We start from the raw sequence: 21,837 nt of genomic DNA, 5'->3' as shown, positions 1-21,837 counted from the left end.
TCAAATCACCTCTTTCTTTATTGGCAATCGCCACGTTCCAAAAAACGTTGGTTTCAGATGTTTTGTGTGGACCCAAATCCCACATCATTTTTTTCCCCTCACTTCGCCTGCTTGGCTGGGGAGTTAAAAAATAAAAAGGCCCCAACACGAGTGAAATGTGACAGAGCCTTGTTCTGTTCCCTCACAGGGGCTGCAGGAACTGGGATCTCTGTGTCCTGGGTAATAGAAAAATGCTCAGAGGGGAAGCTTGGATGGTCGAGGTGTGATGCCATGGAAAATACTGTCTTTGGCAAGGCTGTGCTCGGAGATACAGCCACGATTTTTCCTTCTGGGCACATGAAAGAGGGAAGCTGCTGACCTGAGTTCAGCGAAATCAGGATTAGAAATCAAAGCAGAAGGAAACCTGGAGTGGTGATCACCACAGGGATCACATATGGATGGGAAACATCCTCTGGAGAGGAGAAAATGCAGCATTATTTTTTCTTCTGCTTGGAGAAGTGTAGGGATTATGTCCTTTCTTCCCACCTGAACTTCCAGGAATGGCACCTTTTAGTGACCTGCAGGTGATGACCTTGATCTGGCTCAACAAAAACCCTCAATATTTCCAGCACAAACCACCTTTGGCTGCTTTCAGGGCTAACCCAGGTCACGTTTGCCAAGCACTCTGGAGATGCAATTTGCAAGAGAAGTGTTAATAATTGTGTCTGCAAAGCTGCTGAAAACGTGAATTTAGACCCCACTTGCATGGCTGGGAACTAAACACTAAGTCAGGTCTTTCTGCACTCCTTAGGCTCAGCTTATTTCAAGCCTTATATGCTTTGTGCTGCTGTCAGTTGAAGGCTATTGTTTCCCAGCTCGGTGTTAAAAGAAGTGGAAGGTTGTTGGGAACTGGCAAGGTCTCTGGAAATAAGTGAAACCTTTTCACCCTCTCATCCTCAGCACATAAACACTCCTTATAAACAGCAAATATGCCAGAGGAAAAATCCACATTTTATACATCCTGAAGCACTTGAACCTCTGAGGGCTCTGCATTTAGAGAAGCAGTCAGTATGGCTTCAGACATCCTTCAAAATAAATCCTACTCCCATTCCTATTACATAGTGGCAAATATTTGGAACTTACTAATAGTGCCTAAATTACCTATTTTTTTCCCCCCACATGGCACACACCTCGTTCTTCCAAACCTCACAGAGTGTCCTCTTCCCCTCCCACAGGTGCACAGACATGGAGGGAGCAGAGGATTCAAGCACAGCCTTGGAATTCGCTTTGAATCTGGACTGCTGCTGGCAGGAAAGCAATATTTGAAAGGATATTATTGCTGAATTTATTACAACAGGGTAGGATGTGTGCGTTTTTCTGCAGGGTTTTTGCTCTGACCAAGATGCTGACCCAAATTCCATTTTGGTTCTCGTATCAACAATTGTTGAGTGCAGCCAGCCAACATTTTTTGATGGAGCAATTTTCTACCCACACTGGAATGCTGTCCAAATTATATATGAAATGCAGGAATTTGGGATAAATTTACAACTCCCTGAAAGGTGAGATATCGGATTTTGGCTTTCCCACTTCTTTTTAATAATGGCAAAGTCATTTTAATTTAGTGCCACAGAGACATTTAATTTCGATTTTCTTCCTTTGACTCATTTGGGTCAAGCAGTCCATTATATTTAATAGCATATTATTTTTACATTATGTTACATGTTCCCGGGGCCAACACTGGCACGCAGGGTGGAAACTTGTCCCTTCCACTTCTCTGCATCCTTTGGTGGTTTCCATTAGCTCCACACTGCTGAAAGCAGCTCTGCTGCTTCCTTTGCTTGGGCTTTTGAAAGGATTTCTCTTGGAGATGCTCTGCTGCACTTTTCCAAGGCTCAGCTGTGGGTGGTTGTGTCCAGCTTGGCAGAAGTCGAGTGCTGGTTCCTGAGCTGGGTGTTTAAATCTCCACAAAGATGCTCCATGTTCTCCCTCCTGGATTCACAGCTGGAGCTGAGCTGATCATGGACCCTTTGGAAAGATTTTTTTTTCCTCCCACACTGGTCCAAATCCCCTCCTGGTGTAAGGCTCTGCTTCCAGCTCCTGCAGTTTAGGATTTATCTGGCAGCTCCTTCCAGCTTCACCAGCAAATTTCAGTGCTGTGTTGTCCAGCATGAGCGCCCCCAAAATACTCAGATATCCAGAAAAAAGCTGGAAGAGGAAGAAATCTCAAATCTCCTTGCTGGTGATGAAATCTTTCCATACTCTGCCCTGACCTCCTTGCAGTCTTTTCCTCCTTTTTTTTTTTTTTAATTTTTTCTCTTGGAAAGCATCTCCTTTTCTGCCTAAGCTCCCCGTGCCTCGCCAGCTCTCCCAGCCCCAGATTTTAAGTGCTGGGAGAGTGGCTGTGCTGAAAAGCCTGAGCTCTATCCTGAGGCTGCCCCTCTCTGTATTTCACGTGTTGCTAAGTTTAGGAAGTGCCACGCTCAGCCTTCCTAGCCCTGCTGTCACCTCCTCCTTGGGTCACCAGGCCAATCCTGCTCTGCCCAGGGAGGTGTGTGGTGGCATTTCCTGCTGCTCAGGAAACTCTTCTTATTCCTCAAGCTCTTTGCCTCTCCCAGGAGCTCCAGTTTTGGGAGTTCTGGGGGATTTTCGTTCTATAAATGGTCAGGTTGTACAAAGGACTTATTCAAGATAAAAAAGCTGAGCTTAAATAGCAGCTCAGGTTGGATTAGGGAATACGTGATGGAAAACAAAGACGTGCATTTTGTCTGAGAAGGAAATAAAAATAAATTCGTGCCCTGGCTGACTGTGCATTGAGATCACTTAAATGCTGCTGGGTTTTGTACACTGATGGTGGCTGTGTGAGTCCTCAAAAGCAAAAGTTGGGACCCTGCTCTTTTTGAGAGGAATTGGCAAAAAAAAAGACAATTTGCTTGCTTCAAGAAAGACACAAACAGAAAACAAAATAAAACAAAAAAGGGCAGATAATTTTCCTTCTGCTCATGGTGCCCACAGAGAAGTTTGCAGGGGTGAAAAAAAACCTGGTGGCTCAGAACTCTGGAGATTTTGGAAACTGCACTGGAACTGTTCTGGAACTGTTCTCTGTATAAGGATAATATGTGCTGCTCTGAATTCCTCAGTATTCCTCAGGCTTCCCATGGGCTCTGGAAAATCCATGGGGCTGTCATCTGTGGGGCTGTCACTCGAGCACCTCCTTTCTCTGCAGAAAAAAATCACTTTGAGAACAGAAATCCAATTTGCTAAGTTGCTATTCCTAGAGAGTTTCTTGAGCTTTGTGGAATTAGTACAAGGCCCTTTCTGACAGCTCTTCCAACATCATTCTGTGAGAGTAGGTTTTACTGAGCGAGGAACATTGCTATTATTAAATGAATTTATGTCATAAATGTGGAAAACTCAAAGAGGATATTTCAAGTCCACTGAAACACTTCATGGTAAAAGAATAGACCTGAGTGAAATAATGACCTTCTAATAGGAACCTTCCACTGTCCCAGGCTGCTCCAAGCCCTGTCCAGCCTGGCCTTGGACACTTCCAGGGATCCAGGGGCAGCCACAGCTTCCCTGGGCACCCTGTGCCAGGGTCTCAGCACCCTCACAGTGCTTGGGGTGCAAAGTTTACAGATTTATGGGCATCTCAGACATCTTAAAAAAATGTGGTTGTGCAGGTGGAGGGTGGAAGGAGGAGGCAGTTGGGCTGAGGCAGCTTTACCCCCTTACTGAACACCAGCAAATGGTGCAGGGGCTCCTTGAGTGGTGGGAGCCGTGTCCTGCCTTGCTCCAGACGTGGAATGTGCAGCCCAGTTGGAGCAAATGGATGTATAAACACAGCAGGAGACATCTGTAATGTGAAAATGGGGAGTTAGGTACCTCCAGGGCCATTGTGCATTCAATGCACTGTGCTGGCTGGGCAGCCTGAATAATTGCACACATTGATATGGGGAACCAGCTACGCAGGCAGGGGTTTGCTTTTAATGCAGACCAAGGGCTTCCTGTTTTGGAAATCTTGCCTCTTCGGTGCACAAATGCATAGTTTTGTATGTGCATAATTTGTGGCTGTAATTTTAGAGGCTCATTAAATAACTTGGCTGTGGAAATCAAATTGCCTTTCATCAAAATCCAGCGAGAGCTGGACCAGTTCTGTCCATCACAGCAGCCCTTCTGGTCTTCGTTACATGGCTGAAAAGCACAAATGCAAATGTGGCTGTGGATCTGTAGCACAGGAGGGAGGGAAAGGGAGCTTGGAAGAGGGAATGGTGCTGGCAGCAGGTTTCCAAGAGCGAGCTGGTCCTCTGAGGAGAAATGAGAGCTGCTCTGTTTTGCTGCCCGGGCAAGAAAGCAAAAGCAAGTCCTGAGTGACGGGTTGGAGTGGGGCTGTCCAGGACCCTGTGACACATCCATGGTGCCCTGCACTGCTCAGGGGACCCTCTGCCACCTCTGCCCAGCAAATCCAGGCCTGGCACCTGAGCACTGAAACCCTGCAGGTCCCATCAACCCAACACTTCCATTATTTCTGGCCACCACAAGTAACTGCAGTGGAGTTTTCTGGCAGGAGGTCCCAGGCTTGGTGCCATTTCTGGGGTTGCTCCCTTCATGTTGGAGAACACTGTAAAATAACTCATCAGCTCATAAAGTTCAGATTTATTATCAGTGTTACATGGTAGGAAGGAGAATGAGAAATGAGTGCAGGTAAAGATGGGGAGAGGCAGAAGCTCTTTGATGTTCTAAAACATTGTCCAAAGTCAAGCAAAGATTTACTTTAGAATTTTATTTTAGTATTAATATAAAAGTATTATCCCATTACTCCCTTTTAGTGGGATTGACATGGAAATGAAGGCAACTATGACACAAGAAGGGAAATTTGCTCTCTGCTGCAGCAATGCTGCTTGGTTTGTGTCCTGTGCTCTTGCAGCTGATCGAAAACTCGGGCATTTTCTGGGACTTCATCTTTATTCTGCACAGCAGCATCACAACCTCCTTCCCTCTCCCACCCTCCCTTCTGCAGCGATATTTATTTGCAGGAAAGTGGATTGGAAAGAAGGGAAAACAAGATGCCATTTCAAAAGGTCCAGTGTCTAAAAGAAAAGTTTTGAGAAGGGAGACAAATAAAGAGATAAGACAGATGCTGTTTCCTGTGGAAGGGGAGAGAGCTCTTTGGCAGCTGATGAAGAAGAGGTGGGATTCCCCCTTCCTCTGATCCCTTCCATTTGGGGTTTCAGGTGTCTCCTTCAGAAAGCCAAAGGTCACACAGGGGACAGTGTGATCACCAGAAGGGCCACGGGGCTGCCGACGTGTCAGGGATTCAAAGACCTCTGACAGAGATAAGAATGCAGCAGAGGTGTCACCGCAGTGTCATCCCAGAGCCACTGCAGCTCGGCCCCACTTCAAAGGCAGGGGGGAGCAGGAGCCAAACAGGGAGGTTGAAAGCTTGATGATGAGCTCTTGTATTCCCCCCTGGATGTGTGAAAACGGGCAGAGGGACCCTCACACTGCAAGGTGAGTGCTGATGGGTTAAAGGGATGCTTTTCCTCCGGCCGGGACTGATCCACCGGGAGAGCTCCTTTACAAAACCAACGAGATGTGCCGCTTGCCAAGGCTGCTCCAGCCCCACTGAAAGGGTGGAATGCAGCAAGGGAGGCTGTCCAGAGATATCCAAGATGGGAAGGAGCTCCCAGGGTGCCTTTTCCCACTGACATCCATGGATCTGAACAGATTAACTCCATGTTTCCCTGATGAAACATTGCAGCTGATGCCATTAGAGAGCTGCAGGACATGAGAACTTGTTCACTGTGTTGAAGCCACCAGCTTTCAAACCAGAGGAGCAGTAACTCCTGTTAGCACACACCCAAACCCTTCATTTCTTCCTGTTTTGGTTTTTCTTTCCCCTCAGTTTTTTCTTTTTGTTTTGTGTGTGCCAAGTACATCCCTCAGCATCTCCATGCTAGCCCCTGGACTTTTCCAAACAGCAAAGGAAGCAGAAATGGCTCCAAGCTTTTATCTGTGCTTTCAAAAGAATGCAAATCAGGAAACTCAACCTCAAAAGCTCGGGCTGGAAAGAGCATCCTCCCCACTGCAAAACATTTCACCTTTAATATATTCGAACCAGCCTAAGAGACCACTTCTCCTGCCAAGACAACTTTTCCTCATTAACTGTTGTGTTCCAGGAACCTCTTGGCTTATTCTGAACTTTTCAGCACTGAAGCAGAACACAAATGTCCAGCTCACATAGATGAGAAATTAAATCACATTTCAATACCTTGGCAGATGCCAAATGCTGATAAGGAGGCAAATCCCCTGAAGGCAGCACCACTGCACCAGGGATTTTTGAAAGCAAACTGAAGAGGGAAAATCCTCCTGAGGATTGAGTTTACACCTGTCCCTGCCACCCTGGGGCTCCCATGGAATTGTGGTGCCATATTAATGCTGGCCACTGGATTTTAACTCACACTGATGCTCGTGGCTGTAAAGTGGGGATGTGACTGGCAGTCCAAGAGATGTTCAGCTGTGAAAACTAAATCTAGATGTGATTGCTGACCATGGTCCCAGATCCACCTGGTGAGAGGGAGTGAGGTTGTACCTGGATTTCTTATCAGCTCCTGCTCACCTGGGCTAAGAAAATGGACAGGAAACTCTTCTATCCTACTAATAATGATTTATTCCCATTGACACTCAGATATTGGATGATGTCCACTCTATTGTAGCATTAGGAGGGAGCCATGGGAGGAAAGGGACTGAAAAAACCAGTCCTTACAACCTGATTTCTAACTCTGAGACACTTCCATGAGTTACCTACAGATCCATGCAGGTTTTTAGTAGATGTCTTTATGCTGGTGTAGAAACACAGCTTTGACCAGCCAGCCCTAAAAATTTTGAGCAAAGCATCTCCGCACCTCAATTTTCCTCCATGTAAAAATGGGGCAAGAAACAGAAATCCTTTGGTTTGCTTTGGTTAGAAGGGGCAGGTTTGAAATCCTTTGGTTTGGAGGGGCAGGTGCCATGGAAATGCCTTTGCTGAAGGGCTGGGTTTGTGCCTGTGGCTGAAGTGTCCTTGCTGTGGAGAAGGGAGATTTTAAACTGGGGCAGGGCAGGAAGCTGTGGGAAGCCTGAGTTTAATCTGCTCCGTGTGTGAGTCAGAGCCCTGGATCTTCACATCTTCCGAGGTTTTTGCACTGCTGCCACGCTGGCTGTGAGCAGCCAGCTCTCTGCTTTGCCCAGCTCCATTTGTGTCAAGGCCAGTTTGGGGCTTTTTCACATGTACTAATGGGATAAAAGTGGTTGAGGTTGCTCTGTCCTTTCCCAGAGAGGTCCAAAGGCTGCTCCAATCTCTATTCCCATCTCGACAGCTCTTGTCAAGGAAAAGGCAAAGAGAGAGTTTGTTTAAAGTGGAGTAACACACAAACAAAGCCCGTGGAAGTAAAGAAATCAAAATGCCAGCAGCCAGCGAGAAGCCTTTGCCTTCGTCTCCTTTCTTAATCTAATTTTGCAACTGCAAAAATGTGGTGGAAATGGGAAGCTGGCAAGCAGCACAGGCTGAGTCCCTCAGATAGGGAGCTGAGAATGTCTGCCACGATTAAGGCTCTATAAATCTCAGTGTGTCTCTGCTAATTACTCCAACAGGAAAGCATTTAATTGTGTAACCAGGATAGCCTGCCTGACACAGGCACACAGCACCCCGAGCACTAACCCTAACCTGGTTATCTGCCTTTGTTTCTGGACTAGTTAAATATAGATCTGTCTGACCAAACTGGGAGCACTCCTGTGGGAAAGTAACCTGGGCTTGAACCTGTACCAGTGCTGGCTTGGAGCTGGGTTTTAGACCTTTTTTTCCTCCTGATCATGTGCAATTTGTTAATTTGAAGTCCAATTTTTGCCACATTCGGGCCTGGGTGTGATTTATTTCTGAGGGGTGTTGCTGAGTTTGTGCCACTCTTTTCTTCTGTAGATTTGTCCTGCCCAAATATAGCTTTTTTAGGGGATATTAGATGGACATTAGTCCATATAAGAAACAAAAAAAAGCCTCTTTTCAACCTTGATTTTGGCCCTGATCCCAATTAAATGCTGTCAGGGACTGGACATGGCACTCAGTTGACAAAGCAAAGGTTGGGCTTGATGATCTTAAGAGTTCTTTTCCAACCTAAATTACTTTAATTCTGTGGTCACACTGAGGATCTCAGCTTGACCCTGCTGCATTTTGAGGGCTTTCCATGGGCAAAGAGGCATCCCTAGGTGCTGGTTTCCACCTGAACTCCCCTAAATGTCCTTTTCCTGGGCTGCATAGCTGGCTCAGGTATCACAGAATTATAGATTTATTAAGGTTGGAAAAGATCTCTAAGATCATGAAGTCCAAATTTCACCAAACAGCCTGGGAGCTCAGCTCTTCCTGGGTGTTTTATGTTAAAAGTTTCCCATTGACCCTGAATGCCAGCCCTGCAAATCCTCCTTCCCATGAGGATCTCACCTTAGTTTCCTCCTCAGATGGATTTTAAAAGTGATTTACTCTGAAATATCTCTGCCTGCAGCTGTATGGAAATTAATTTAACAACAGGAAATCTTCCTAAAACTACTGATACCTGACTGGTCAGCTTTTGGATTTTTTTTTTGGGACACGTTTTTTATTGCTCATATTCCCTGATTTATAGGGACATCCTGATAGGACATAGATGAAATTATTGAATCATTATTATATGAAATAATCTATTTAACTTTATATCATTTATTAGTGACAAGAGAGGGAGAATTGCAAAAGGAAGCTCTGCCAGTTCAGTGTCCTGTGCATCCTCTCCTTCCCTCCCCACATCCCCACACATCTTCCTTACCCAGAGCCTGTGCCAGCAGAGGCTCCAACCATCAGCTGTGTTTGATCCTATGGGCAACTTCTTGAAATTGTTGCTACTTTTTAAAATTAACAAAGCAAACAGTGAAAATCAGAGGGTTTGGCAGGGGATGGAGAAACCACATCTCTCCCTTCTCTTAGCTACATGTCATAACAAAACCCTGGGCCAGAGAATTAAGAAATTTTCTAAAAATGTCCCTGTGATAGTTGCCAGGGTATCTGTCTGTCTGAGCATACACATGAGCACATCTGCAAGAGTTGTTTAATGCTTTATTTTAAAATCAATGACTTCCTTTCTTTATAATCTGAAGCGTCATCAACGGATGCTAAGGGAAACAAGATTTGCTTTTCCTTGGGAGATGAGAAATTGCTGCAAATGTGCACAGAGATAAAAAAGAAAGGATCTTGTCCCTTTGGAATGTCTTTTGAGGGATCCCTGGGCAGGTTTAGCAGGCTGCAGAGGGTCATACAAAGGGTTAAAATGTTACCAGCCACACTCACCTGTGGGGCACTGCAAGCTGGGCTGCCAAGGAAAGGGTTTAACCTAGCTCAGGGCAGCTCAAGAGCAGCAGAGAGGCTTGTGAAACGAACTATTTCACTTTTCCAAGTGCTGCAATTATTTATTTTTGTTTTTCCTCAGTGTTCCTACAGATGCACTGGTGTTTCCATCACTGGGATGGCTCTCCTCACTTCAGCAGGTTTCTCCACAATCCTTAACCCCACAGAAAATCCTGTTTCGTATCACACACGTTACCTTTAAAAAAATAATTTCAAATTCTCGGACAGTGTGAGAAAACTGGAGGATTAATTACAAAAAAAAAAGCACATTATACCACATAATTCACAGCATTGCAATGAAATCTCCCTAAATCTCATCCTTTAGAGCGAGCTCAGTGTGTTGTAACACGGCTTCCTCTCCAACAGCCAGCTAATATCATCTCTTAGGAATTTATTATGAGTGTTCTATGCCCTGTAACTTTTTTTATGTCAGGTTGTTAATCGCAGCAAGCAGGATGTGTTGAATGCACGTTTGGGTAGGAAAGATTAATTCCACCCTGGCATTTGCCACTCAAAGCTATGGGGGGGAAAAGGAATAACTTTACCCAGTGCCATCAGTGCTGGTTTAGTGCATCCAAAGGGATGAAGGAAATAGGACAACGATTTATAAGGAAGTGTTTTCCAGTCGGGAGGTGTCATAAAGTTGTTTTTGGGAATAGCCACTCACAGCCCCCACGCTGTATTTTTCAGTGCCCAGCACACATTTCCCTCTGATCCATCTTTCCATCTGTCTGCTTGGTTTAATTGCTCCACCGTGGGTTTTAGACTGTTTCTCACTGTATTATTTTAATGATCCTTTGACTGAGTCAGGCTGGAAGAATCCCATAAACTGCAGTGACACTGGGGGTGATGTGCATGGGCACAAATCAGGCTGCAGCCTCGCTCACAGCCCTTCCTGGGACTCCCAGGGGAAGACAAACAGTTTCAAGATTTGACCTAAAAAATTTGGCCGTGGCTTGAGCTGAGCCCTAAAAAGCACCATCACAGATGGGTCTCTGTGGTCCAGCTGATAGGAGGCTTCCAACAGCTTTTCTAGCTTGACCATGACCATTTTGGCTTGAAAAGCATAAAACATCTCTGGCAGCAGTGGTGCCAGGCAGCTCTGGGAGTGACCACTGGAGGTGGCAGTGACAGGGGAGGGAAGCACAGCCAGTTCCAACATGTTTTCCATCAGATTGTCCAGACAGGGACATGCATGTTACAGAAATTCACTGGGCCAACCCAGAAATCAAAGCACTTTTGGCAAGGCAGGAAAGAAAAGCAGTTTCACCTGCTGCTGTCTTGAGGCAAGAGCTGCTGCCAGAGCAGAGTGTGGCACACTGGCACAGGTGAGGACACAGCTGGAGCTGGGGGACAGGGTTTTTTGGGATGCTGCTGGCCAGCTGGGGGTTGGCATCAGCTCTCAGAGCTGGGTGACTGCAGAGGTGCATTCCTTGCAGGCAGCATCGTGCCAGCAGCCCCAGCTGTGGTGCCCAACACGGATTCACTGCACAGATTTTATCCATCGCTTGGAAGCAGCAATTCTCTCACCTCTGCTTCTAATTATTTGTTCCTGCAAATATCCGGGGATGCCTGTTGAGTGTGGAGTCTCAGTGCTGGGTCTTGTACAGGTGATGGGGCAGGAGGGACCTTGGCTGGTGCTGGTGGTGCTGGAGGATGTGGGCAGAAGGGGTGGCAGGGAAAAAAAGAGGGGGAAAAGAAGGGACACTGCGACTGTGCCCTGTGGCTCCAGCTTGTGCAAGGCTCAGCCTGGCTCATGGTTTATGGGCAGGGCCACCAGATGAGCTGAGATGTGGAGGGTGACACCAGCTTTGGGATTTCTGCTGGGGTTTCAGTGCTGGCAAATCCCTGCACTTGTGGCACGTAACTCTGGGCACACAGATTCCTGCTGGGCTGGGCTGGCAGAATCGTGGAATCACTGAGGTTGGAAAAGAGCTCTGAGATCATCAAGCCCAACCTTTGAATGATCACCACCTTGTCAGCGGGTCCAGAGCACACCCAGAGCCACATCCAGTGGTTTCTTCAACACTTCCAGGGATGGTGACTCCACCACATCCCTGGGCAGCCGCTCCTGTGCTTGACATTTTACTGGATTAGGCAGAGCTTGGGGAGGGCTTTTGTGGCACCAGGGTGGAGGCTGAGGCACCCCAGTATCTGCAGAGGTATTGATCAAGGATTCAAACCATCCTGGTGGGGTTTAGTGCTCATTCCAGTCAAACACGAGGGAGGGAGAAGAGGGTCCCACGATGCTGCACACTCTGGTGGAAGTTTGCCAGCTCCTGTAGGGCTGATGGGCCTGGTTTGTTCTGACACACTTGAAATCTGAACCATGATTATTATTTATGCACTGGTATTAGCAGCAATTTTGATTTTTTCTTTCCCTCCTGAAACTCGTCCTAAAGAACAGAAAGAGAAAGATATAAGTAACACATTTTCAAATGTTCTTTCCTAGTGAATTACTTGGCCTGACATTGGAAATGAATTATTTTCCATTGTACCAGTGACCCCTGTTGTGTGTTCTATTAACACCACATGTTAAACTTTTATATTTTTAGTAAACCATGACCTTGTACATTCTCTGTCATTTCCCACTGGCATAAGTACAACACATGTGGTATGAAAGTTAACGGTTTTCATTTGTATACAGAGCTTTTCTATCTCAGGCTTGTATGAAAACACACAGGTCATGGTAATCAGGGCATCCCAGGATTTCACCAGCTACAAACAGTCACAACAAAGTGCATGTGTTTTCTAAAAAACATATTTTTGGCATCCTGCTTTCTTCTGTGTTGTGCAAATCCAGATGAAAATGGGATCTTGAAAGGCTGTGTTAAATTTTTTGATCGTGCTAATCCAAACAACTGTCTCCAACACATGCACGAGCAGGAGGAAGTCTATAAAATGTCAGGTTTGGTCTAAATATCTGCAGAACAAATGTGGCTCAGGAGCATGACCGAGTGTGCAGGACTCTTTAGATAAAAGATGATGTCACAGAGGTTCGGTATTTTATTTCATCAAACGGTAACATTGCCCTAGACATCGAAAAAATTATGGATGATTTATGGATAGAGCCCAGGCTATGGAAGAGAGAATAATTCCTTCCAGTTGCCCAAATATTTCTTTTTATTTCCCCCCCACCCCTCTTTTTCTTTTATCTTTTTTTTTTTTTTTTTGGAGCCTGGGCTTTTTAGATGTGAGGTTTAGGTGCACTGGGGTGTGCTCTCAGCTCATGCCTGCTCACACAGAGAAACGTGCCCACATGTGCAAACACTGACCTGTGTGGTCATTTGGGTTCTCCCCTGAAATCCAGCCTGTCCTGTAGGACATTTCCAGCACGGATCCCTCTCTTTTCCTGGGCTGATCCACAGGGGTTCCTGAAATATGGCTGAGAATAAGAACTCACATCTTGGCACTGCCCAGGGCAGTGCTGCAGGGATTTAAAAGCCATGTGGAGGTGGCACTTGGGGACATGAGTTAGTGGTGGCCTTGGCAGTGCTGGGTTAAGAGTTGGACTTGATGACCTAAAAGGGCTTTTACAGCCTTAAGGATTTTGTGATTTTGTGTCAAAAAAAGGGGCAAAGTTTGGAGTCAGGTTGAGGTTTTCCTCAGCTGCTTTGCTGGACTCAAGGTCAGGACATGGAACATCATCCAGCAGGGAGAACTGTGCAGGTTTCCATGATCACACAGCAGCAGTGAATGAAATGAAAAGAAAAAGAGTCAAAATGTGTAATTTCATGGAATCACAGGACGGTTTGGGTGGGAAAGGATTTAAAGGGACACCTTCCACCGTCCCAGGGTGCTCCAAGCCCTGTCCAACCTGGCCTTGGACACTTCCAGGGATCCAGGGGCAGCCACAGCTTCTCTCACCCCCGTGTCATATTCACCTGTCCCACCACAGCATTTGCTCCCCTTTCCCTGCTGAGCCTCGGTGATTTCTCCACCTGGAGATCTCACATCTCACAGCAGGATCCCAAACACCTTCCCCACTGATTCTGGCACTGCAATCACTCTTGGAGCTGAGCTCTTCCAGGATTCCTCCTGCTCTTTGCTTCCCTCTCGGTTCCCATCACCTGCAGGCTGTCCCCACCTCTCCTGGGAATGTTCTGGGTCGTTGCTGGGGACAGGGACAGTTGTCCCCTGCTTCCCAGGGCTCCAAGATGCTGTCTCAGCCTTCCAGGCTGGCAGCTGCCAACATGACATAATCCTGTTTGTGATGTAACACCACGTCTGCCAGGACAAACTTCCAATGTTTGGCTCGGGACCAGCCAGGCTCAGATTCTATTTATGACAAATAACTATTGTCTCAACAATCCCATAAAGATTTCTTTTTGTCTCCTCCTGGTGCTGTGGCCATTGTGACATGACTGGAGTGTTTCTAACAAAAAAAGCACGTTCCCTGGGAGTAAGACCTTAAAACAAATTGTGTTTGCTCTCATCCTCTCTGGTAAAGCTTTTTTTAAATTATTTTTTTTATTTTCCCTTTAGGATTTTATTCAGAGTGGAGTTTAATATTCTCCCAGCACTCAAGCCAGAAGACAAGAATGGAGAGGAACAGGTAGGTGGGGAAAAAATCTATGGGGAAAAATCATGATTGCTCAAAGGGCTGCCCTGGTTTTGGGGCGTTTCCTCTCCAAATCTTTTTGCTGGGTTCATATTTATGCTTCAGATTTGTCTAGAAAATAAGTCTTGAGTTTTCTGTATTCCAGATTCCCTTGTAGGCTGAGAAAGTCCTGGAACAGGAGAACTTGATGCACCCATGGCAAGAACCAATAAAGCAGATTTTTTTCAGGGATCCCAGTTATAAATATATAGAAGTTGATACATAAAGGGATTTCAGCATCTCCTCTGTGAAATGGCAAACAAACCAACCCGGCTCCATTTATCTACCAGGATTGAAAGTGTGACTTGTCAGAGATGGGGAGAAATCTCCTGTCAGCAGAGATAATGAAAAGGATGGAAGGGAGAATACAGGCAGGAAGTGATGGAGGAATGAAGAGGAAATGTAGCAGAGAAAAAAAAAAAAAACAACAAACCAAACAAACAAGAGTACAGAGGGAAAACCCTTGCAACCAAAGCCAAGAAAGAAATAGGAGACAGAACTGTGGTTATGTATGAAATGTAGGGGACTCACCCCTCCAAGGGACATATTTGTGTTTGCAGGAGGAATAATTTTTAATTTCCAAATACATACTGCAGGTTGCCTGTGCTTGAAAATTGAAATTACTGAAAAAAAACAACCTTGAAGAGCAAAAACTGAACCATTGGTGGCAAAACAAAATACCTGGGCTGAAATGATAGGAAAGAAGTATTTAGTAAGGGGAGCTGGCCTGTGGGACTACAGAAATCCCTGCTAGCTGATGTATTACCTATAGCAGGTGCAGCAGGGCTTGGTATTCAGATTTAAAACTGCTTTGTGCTTGAGGATCTCTGGGAAAAGCAGAGGATGGGAAGATCTCATTGCTGGGTCTGAAAGTAACGTTGGAAGCAAATCCACCCCTTCCCCACACAAATCCCAAACTGCACCCAAGGCCACTCCACCCTGGGCACTGCTGGGCTCTGCCAGGGCAGGATCTCGAGCTCATTAGAGCAGCTAATGAAGGGACTGCCTTGTCTGGGGCTTTTCCCAACCTGGGGCTGGCAGATCCCTCCCCAGAGGATCCCTGGAGCACTGGTGGGCTCTCTCCAAGGGCAGCTCCCTGCCTGGAGTGACACAAACCACAGCAGGACTTGATGGATGCCAGAGCAGCCAGTCAGGCAGACACTGGCTGGCTTTTCCACTGGAGCTCTCCCCCTGCTATTATTTATATTCCATTTCACTTGCTCACATGTAACTTAAAACCAGCCCAAAGCCAGCAGCCCCATCCAGCCACCAATGAGGTTGGAGTAGCCTTCTCTCCCTTTCTTTCTCCCTTTCTCCCATCATTTCTGCAGGCAGGAATAAGGCTGGCTATTGTTAGGTATTCCCAGTGGTGGCTCAGCAAAGCCTGGGTGCCAGTTCAGTGGCTGAATATGGGCCCTGTTTATTTTTTCAGAGTGGCAATTTTCAAGGGGTTGGAAGAGTTGTTAAAATTAGTGTCAAGAATTTCAGCCACAGAAAAGGTCCTTTCACCTTATTCTTCAAAAAGCCTGTTGTTTCCCAGAGCAGCCACCCCTTCCAACCCTCCTGAAAGCCTCAATTTCCATCTGGGAAATAAAAATCACCGTCTTCAGACCCCAAAATGAGGCTTGGATAGGTTTTGGTGGGATCAGGCTCATTTCCATGGGTGTGAATGGCACCTGCCAGGAGGGACAGCATCAAAATCCATCCCCTGGAAAGGCTGAGCAAACCCAGCCGGGCTGGAGGGGATTGGAGGAAATGGTGCTGCTCTAAGAGGATGCCAGGAGGACACAAATCTCCACCTCAGCATCAAAAGGAATAAAGATCCCCTTCAGGACTGATGGCTCTTGACATCCCGAGGTCTGGGCAGCATCAGGAGGGAGGAAGGTGATGCTTTCTGACAGCTCAGCGTGACATCTGGCCAGATCCCCTTCCCAGGAGTGGAAAGAAATAGGGATTCCCTAAATATTTGGCAGCAGTAAAATGGGATTCTTCATAACTGCTCCGAGTCCTAGAGCCTCCCTGTCCTACAGGATCTGAACCAGGCTCGGAGTGAGCCCATGCTGTGGGCAGAGGGTTTTGAGTTGAGATCTTTGCTCTGTTTTGGAAAATGAATGGCAGATAAGGAGTCTGGAGACACAAGGATTAGTTTGGTTCCTCCAAAGCTGCTTATTTAAATTCAGGCCAAGGTCTCTTGAGTCAGCAAAACTCAGCAGGAGCTCTCACAAAAATAGGGTCTCTTTTGAAAATTTGCATGCTTCCTGTTTGTGCAAACGCCGTGAGAACTGCCTTTCCCATGGCACGTCTGGGCTGGAACCAGGAAATGGATGGGAATTTGGAAACAAGGAATAATTGCTAAAAAAAAAAAATAAGTTTAAAAGAGAGAGACAAAGATAATCATATTTCTTTTTCCCTCTCAGGCTGAAAGAAAGCTTTGTGTAGTTTGGTATCCTGTTAGTCAACTGTCCTTAACCAGGTTTGGATGGGTGATCCATGTTGGGTTCAGTGATCCATGTGGGTCCCTTCCAACTCAGGATATTCCATATCCTGGGGTGCATCAATCCAACACAGTCTGGTGTAAGCCAGTGCTGGAAATTTTGTGTTAAAACTTCATCCTGAGGGGTGTGGCTGTCCATGGGTTTGGAGCTCATGGGGGGAAAATCGTGCTGTGAGAGGAGATTCAAACCAGAGATCATGGAGAGCAAATCCTGCCAGGAGAGGAGATTCAAATCAGAGATTATGGGGGCAAAATCCTTCTGGGAGAGGGAATTCAAACCAGAGATCATGGAGAGAAAATCCTGCTGTGAAAATGGATTCAAACTAGAGATCATGGAGAGGGAATTCAACCTGGAGATCATAGGGAGAAAATCCTGCTGGGAGAGGGAATTCAAACCAGAGATCATGGAGACAAAATCCTGCTGGGACAGGGGATTCAAACCAGAGATCATGGAGACAAAATCCTTCTGGGAGAGGGAATTCAAACCAGAGATCATGGAGACAAAATCCTGCTGGGACAGGGGATTCAAACCCTCTCTGCCAGTGTTGTCCCAGTGAATTCTGCTCCACATCAAGCTCTGAGAATTTGTTTGCAGAGCCTGAGTTTCACCCACTCTCACTCTCGGTTGGACACTGGCATTGGCAGCTCACCTTGACATTCCTGGATATCACGGGGTCATGGAATCACTGAGGTTGGAAAAGATCTCCAAGACCATCGAGTCCAACCCTTGGCTGATCCCCACCTTGGCAACCAGATCACAGCTCTGAGTGCCACGTCCAGTCCTTCCTTGAACATCTCCAGGGATGCTGAATCCAACCTCAACCACCCTTGAGATGTGTCCATGTCCACACTTCTCCAGAAGTTGCTTGTCCTGGCACTCATCTGACTTGAAGCAGACACAGGACCTGCCCAGCCAGCATCTTCCTTTCCATTTAAATGCAATTTTTCTGAGGTTTTTAACAGCCTGAAAAAAAAAAAACAGGGGAAAAAGGGAACACCCTGCTTGTTAGCACATGGGATGTAAATCCAAAGAAACTTCACTCAGGCATTTGGGCTCCTCCAGATCTATTTCAGGATAATTGAGATTATTTAGCTATTTTTCCATTGTTTTGAATATCTAGATAATTAAATATCAAGTCTGAACAAACATATAAACCTCAGAATACTGAAATGATTCACATAGGTGATTATCTATAAGTATTTTTGCTGCATTTTCTTTTTTTTTTTTTCATTTCCATCATTGCCACCTTTAAATTGATGCTTTTTTTGGGGCTACTCATTAAGGTCTGAGATTGAGTATTTTGATCAATTTAATTCATAAGATGAACACCATACAAGTTTTGGCAGGATGATCTAGGTTAAATTATTAGCTGCTCTTGTTGTTTAGGCCATAGATAAAGAAAATATGTTCAGTTTAAAGTCCCAGAGTTTCTGACTACGTCAGTTGTTATTTTTTTTTTTAACATTTCCTCTTCCTGCATGTTTTCTAGAATTCATGTTGAATGACTGTACAGACTTAAAATTTTAAAAAAAAATTCTTTGGGGGAATCCCCCATAAAGATCATTCCTACACAATAAGAATGTACAAATTATGACTTTCCTGATATTGTTACGTGCAGAGCTGGGATTTTTTGATATCTCTGGGGATTTTTCAACCACTTGGCAGAGGGGCTCAGCACCACCCACATGTACCAGCTCGCTCGGTGCCTTCATTTTAAGCTCCAGGGTGAGATAAGGAATTTCCTTTGGATATTGTAGAATACTTCTGCATTAAATATTATTATAATATAAATATTAGAACACAGTATTTCCAGCCATCACCTTCCCATGCATGTAGAAAATAAAAATCCTAAACCATTTCTAGAATAAAGAAGAATAAAGCATAGCCTAAATATTTTTTTTGAGGTTTAGAAATCCGCAGGTTTTGTGACATAAAAACTATTTACTTTCACATTAAAAAGTTTGGTTTTTTTCCTAAAAACCATCCCCAGTGCTGCTCTGGCTCCATGGGGACCACGGATTCTCACAGGGACAGTGTCACCTGTGGCTCCTGCTTCCCCCTGAGCCCAGCCCATCCCTGTCTGCCTTTCCCCTTTCCCTGGGGGAGGACTCATTTATCTCCCCAAAGGTCTGGCAGGGTGCAGAGCTCCCCCCGGGAAGGCTCAGGGCTGGGCTGCTGATGGATGCTGAGCTATTTCGGGTCCTGGGGAGGCACAAGTGCACTGGGAGACAAATGGTGTGCTGCTGATGGGAGCTGGCTCAGAGCCACCAGTGCTGAGCCTGCCTGGAAACCCTCTGCTCATTGCAGAGCAGCTCTGCGGTGTTCACTCCCCTCTGGGCTGAGCTGGGCTCATTCCATCCCTTCTGAGTCCAAGCAGAACCTGCCTGTGTCCATTCCTGCTGGGATATCCATACCTGGGACACCTGCTGGATGCACTCTGGGATTGCTGGCTTTTCTGGAGCAGCAGCTGCTGGCCAGATGTTGTGTCCCACAGTGCTTCCAGAGCTCTGGGGACAGTTTAATCTTCTGCCACAGGCATTTCTAGGACTTGTCCCCATCCTTCATGTCAGCTCTGTGCTTCTTTCCCTTTCTCATCTTTCCCTTTTTTCATCTCCCAGTATCCTGGCTTGACCTGGCCTCAGTGATCCACCCACATGGCAGAAGCTCGATTTGGCTCACACAGCTCTGACAACAAAGTTCTGCCTCTACAACAGCAAAATTCAGTGTCAGTGAGCTGCAGCCACTGAATTTGTCTGTGCACGAGGGTTCTTGGGGCTTTTCCCTTGTTTGTATCCAAAATCCACTGAGAAGAAAATATTTCTGTGCTCTGTAATCCCCCTGGCACTGACATTTGTCCCTCTGCTTCCAGCAAAATATCCCATTCCCATCTTGATTTCAAGCCTGTGGAAAACCTTCCATCTAAGGACTCTCTGGGATTAGAAATCTCTAAAATGGGAATGAACTTTTCAAGCCTGTCTGCTTCATAAGGATTCAGTCCTGCTCCCATTTGAGTCCCAGGGGGAGCTGGATTAGAGGGATATAATCACAGATTCCTCCTGCAGCCAGTTGTTTCACAGCAGTGCCTTTGGTAAAGACCAGCACAGTCCAAAAAAAAAAAAAAAAAAAAAGAAAAAAGAAAAAAGAAAAAAGTAAAAGCTCACCCTAGAGAAATAAACAGAAGTGATGCACATGGAGTTATTTTTTCTTCTTTACCCACCAGTTGTCGTGTTATGAGGACACCACATTTTCAGAAAATGATGGAGAGCTGAACCCAAGGTGAACCACGACAACAGATTTGAGAAAGGTTTGGAGAACCTTCAAGAGAGCTCTGAACTTTGGGTGGTCCACTCCAGGACAGGAATTTTAACCTGCCCGGTGAACCTGGAGCTTTTTGGCTCCAAAATCCTCATTTTTCTCACCTACCTTGTGAGGAAATCTGAAGTACAGCCCAGATGCCCTCCAGCCTTTGGATTACAGGTTTAAGGGAAGCAGAGAGCTGGGATGTGGAGCTGCAGAGAGCTCTGAGTGAGAAGAAAGAAATGCCAGGGTCTGCTTGGTAGGGGGAGATATTTTTGCCCTATAAAAACAGCTCAGTGTTGGAAACCTCCCCTCAGGCAAAATGATCCCATAAAACCTTTTGAATTAAAAATGCAAACATTTATTAATAAATGGGCTGCCAAAGCAGCAGCTCCTTTGCCACATTGCTTAAACCAATGGGAGAAAATGATAAAACTGGATTACAGAGTCAAATATCACACAATTAACCAAAAGCAGGAACTGGATGTGTGCAAATCATTTTGATCCACTTCAGAAGAAATGCACCTTTGCTGCTTCAGGTTGTTTTTGAACCCTTCCCTGTCCATCTCTCCTTTTCCTCAAAGCATCATTCAGGACCCACCAAAGGCATTGGGAGATTCTCTCCTTGAATAGAACCTTAAATAGGAGGTGCCTCGGGTTTTAATGTAAAGGGATCAAAAAAGAAAAAAAAATTATAAACAAGCACCACAAGACCCCAGCAGCTATTTGGTGACTCAAAATATCAGATTGTAAGAATTTAAAAATAAAAACTCAATCCCTACAGCCACTGCAACAACGTGAAGAGTGGAGCTGTTACAACTGCACTGAAGAATCTTTCTATGTGCTGCCATCAGGTGTTTGCTTCTCTGTGTCAGGAACCAGCTCCAAGGTTTTTTTGTTTTTTTTTCTTGGGAATAGCAGAGGCTGAGGAGGCAACATTCGTCTTTTAACCAAACCTGATCATGATTTAACCCTGCAGGAATCCCACAGCTCCACAAAAGGGTGACACAGGAACGAGACATTTTTATCTGCAAGTCCATGAAAGCCTTTTAATGGTGAAAGCCCCTCAGGAATATTTTACAGAGCATAAATAAACCAGTGAGTTCTTCTTTCCTGCAGTGCTAGGAAATCCTAAAGGAGGGAAATTTCACAGTGCTTATGTGGTATTTTATTTTAATCATATGACAGATTATTATAATACATTTTTATATTAATAATATTATATGATAGTACTGAAAGCAGAAAGAACTGAAAACACCACTGAATAATTGTTATTTCTTAGGTGTTTACAGAAATAATAATCTTTCACCATTTTCTCTGTTCCTAAATAATGTGGGAGCAATCCTTGAACTTTTTCCTCAAATGGTGGAATTCCCACTGGAGGGGCTGGGAGGCTTGAAAGGTTCAAGCCTCTGTTTTTACAAGGCAACAAATGGCAGGAGTTTAAAAAAAAAAGCAGAAGAAGAGAGGCAAAAGGGAAAAAAAGAAGAAACCTTTTCAGCCTCTACTCTTTAAAGGCAGTTATATGGGATTTGCTTTCCTTCTTATCTTCCTCTTCCCATTTTTCAAAGCTGGGGTTAAGTTCAGAGGGAGGAATTTGGGATTTGAGGGTGTTGGTGACCCAGCCTGCTGGCATTCCCTGGAATGGGGCTGGCAAAGTCGTGGAATTGCTGTGAATTCACCCCAAATATCAAATATCAAATACCAAATACCAAATTCAGGGGCAAACCCCAGCTGGCCGAGGGCTCAGCAGTTTTGGGGGTTGGCTGGGAGGAGGGAGGTGTTTTTATCAGGGAATCCCAATATCCAGAGGGGCTGATGGAAACCTCAGCACTCAGTGGAACTTAAAAGGAACTTAAGGAGGCAAAGCTTCATTTCCTGAGATTTAAGGAACTTTATTAAATTTTTTCCACCCCCCCCTTTGCTGCATTAAGTGTTGGCAGAGCAGGAGAAGCAGCCTCAGTGTGAAAGGGATTTATAGAGAGGAATCCAAGGAATCATTGCTCTAATAAAGGGAAACCCAAGGGGAGGGAATTTTTAAGTTCTTGCAGGCTCAACATTAT

This window comes from Sturnus vulgaris, chromosome 12, assembly GCF_052056855.1.
Source record: "Sturnus vulgaris isolate bStuVul1 chromosome 12, bStuVul1.hap1, whole genome shotgun sequence".
In the NCBI taxonomy this organism is placed as follows: domain Eukaryota; kingdom Metazoa; phylum Chordata; class Aves; order Passeriformes; family Sturnidae; genus Sturnus; species Sturnus vulgaris.
Note: the sequence above shows the minus strand (reverse complement) of the source record.